Source organism: Aplysia californica, unplaced genomic scaffold (assembly GCF_000002075.1).
Source record: "Aplysia californica isolate F4 #8 unplaced genomic scaffold, AplCal3.0 scaffold00496, whole genome shotgun sequence".
Classification (NCBI taxonomy): Eukaryota; Metazoa; Mollusca; class Gastropoda; order Aplysiida; family Aplysiidae; genus Aplysia; species Aplysia californica.
This window is the reverse complement of record NW_004797766.1, coordinates 581,517-584,425: the sequence shown is the minus strand read 5'-3', so window position 1 is coordinate 584,425 and position 2,909 is coordinate 581,517.

Below are 2,909 nucleotides of genomic sequence, written 5' to 3'. Positions count from 1 at the left end.
CTCTCTCTCTCTCTCTCTCTCTCTCTCTCTCTCTCTCTCTCTCTCTCTCTCACACACACACACACACACACACACACACACACACACACACACACATACAAACAGTCACAAACATCGAAAGAGAGTGAATGAGTGAGTGAGTGAGAGAGAGAGAGAGAGAGAGAGAGAGAGAGAGAGAGAGAGAGAGAGAGACAGAAAGTGACATACAGACATACAGACAGAGTGACAGAGAGACAGACAGAGAGGCAGACAGACAGAGAGAGAGAGAGGCAGACAGAGATACAGAGAGACAGAGAGAAAAAGAGAGACAGAGAGAGAAAAAGAGACAGACGGACAGACAGACAGACAGACAGACAGTGTATAAAAAAGAAAGAATGGCGAAAGAAGTCTCAATCAAAGCAGCCGGGCCAGCAAATTATCGAGGTATCCATGCCCATCACTGCCTCCGTTCCCCATAGGAAGAGGTTTGCCAATAATGCCTAGAGCGAGCTGCAGTTTTAATTCCGCCTTCTACAGCTCTAGAATCTAAATAGCCGTTAATCGCCAGAGCAGAATCTTTATCTTTTGCCGCTATGCCCATGTTTTGAATCAATGCCATTTAAAATTCAACCAGAAACTTCAATTTCTACCTCCCAAAGTCAGCTCTTCGCCCTCGCCCGGGGAGATGGAATTAGGGCAAAGTAGGGGTTTGCAGGCCTGTCTAAAGTACCGACGTGACTGATTTTGAGCCTCTCAGGCGTTACGCTAGCCACGGAGGCCTACTTCAACACTTCAAATTTGTTACAGGCCAAAGGGGCTCTTGTGTAACCATGGCTGGTATAGCAAACAAAAGGCGGATAAATGTTGCAGCAAAAGAAACGAAATGGGCAGCACGTAATTATTCTAAAGGCAATAGGCCCGGAAAAGGAAACGGACTGTGAAAGGCTGTGATCAAAGCAGGCATATGAAATGTCAGTGGACTTGGGGACAGGGAACCAGAAAAAGTGGAATTCACGGAGAAAGGGAAATTATCAAATTTGGGCTTTTCAAAAGTAGCAAAGAAGGCAATAACGTTTACTGCAAACGGATCCACCAGGGCTGCACGCTGATGTCGAGAGAAACACCAAAAGAAGAGAGAGGGAAATATAGTGTAGCTTTCATTATCCGTCCAACTAAACTCGATGCAATCAGCAAAATTACCCAAATAAATATTACAGTTAGAGACACAAAGAAACATAAAACTTACAGAGGAAGGCAAAACAATAACATGCACTCGAACATGCACCCTTCACACAGTAAAAGAACAAATGGAAGCAATATCTATAAGTCTATGAGCTTAAACAGAGCAGAGAGAAAGATAAAAAGAGTACGTCATGGAACGAGTACTTGGAACACCTCAGTGACAAAGACACAGACTGCCATCATAGCAATGGTGGGGCGATATTGAATATAAGCGCTGAGCAAGATGTGACAGTCACCAACACATTTCCCAACAAAGGGTGTGCCAAATCAAGACCGGGCACAAAAGGAATGACCTGAATAAAGCGTCACAAATTGATTTAATCCTAATGCGCCGAAAATAAAGACATACAGCGAAGGACTCTTGGGCTTCTGTCACCAACTACTTCATTGACACCGACAACAGGACCTGACCTACTTACTCTTACAACCAGCTGCGCAAAGCGAACAAAGTGGCTCAAGGGAGGAACAACGACAAACTTAAGAAAAATAGATGAGCCAGACGTTAAGAAGGCAATAGCTAATGAAATCACTAAAAAGTACAATTAGCTGTCATCTGAGATTAAAAATGTACAATTAAGTGTGGCAGATGTTTTAAATTTACGAATTAGACAAACTGAAAAACAAAAATAATTTAATCACACAACTAGGCGGAAACAAATATCGGAAAACGCACAGATGGACTGATGAAACTAACGAGCAACTGAAAAGAAAAGAGAAGCTATTTAAACAATGGTAGAAGCTAAAAGACAAATAAAAACTCTATACAGACTACAGGAACGCGAGAAAGAGACCAAAAGAATTATCAATACCGCAAAAGAAAATTCATGGAAACTACAAGGTGCTAAACTGGCCGAAGAAAATCCAAGAACATCTAAGAGAGTTTTATGTTGGTTTGAAAAACTTGCGGAATAGGAAGTAGCCATACAATCTGACATGCATCATAAACAATCAAGAAGGAAAGGTCAAGTTCAGCTAAGATGCTAAAATGAAAAGTTGGGGAAAATTCTACTTTTCAAGCTGGCAACGGACAATAAGGAGAAGTCAAACCAGCACTCGCAGAACACCCCCCCCCCCCCCCCCCCCCCCCATCTCCATTCCCCTTTTTCCCCTCCCCACTTCGTCTTCTCCCCTTCTGTTTGGTTGTGTGTTGGCCAGTCCACAATAGTGGCAAATTTCCAGATGTCACTTCGTATTTAAATCATCGATCTGAAAAGGGCCTTCGGTTCTGGCAGCAATTTTTCTAGTCCGACTGTCTAATTTTGCTGGCTTGTTTGTCAGTAACGCCATCTCAAGAGCCCTTTACGTCAGTCCCTCCCCCTTTTCCTTTGCCTGTTTGCCGTTCTTTCTTACTGTGTCTCTCGTCTCTCTCTCCCTTTTCTTCAATCTCTCTTTCTCTCTGTCTCTCTGTATCTCTCTTTCTCTCTGTCTCTCTGTATCTCTCTTTCTCTCTCATTTTCTCTGTGTGTGTGTCTGTCTGTTTGACTGTTTGTTTGTCTGTTTGTCTGTTTGTTTTTTCTGTCTGCCTCTGTCTCTGTCTTTCTCTCGCTCTCTCTCGTTCTCTCTTTCTATCCCTCAGCCAGTTTATCTGTCTTCCTCTCTTCTATCTGTCTCTTTTCCACTCAGTCACACACACACACACACACACACACACACACACACACACACACACACACACACACACACACAGA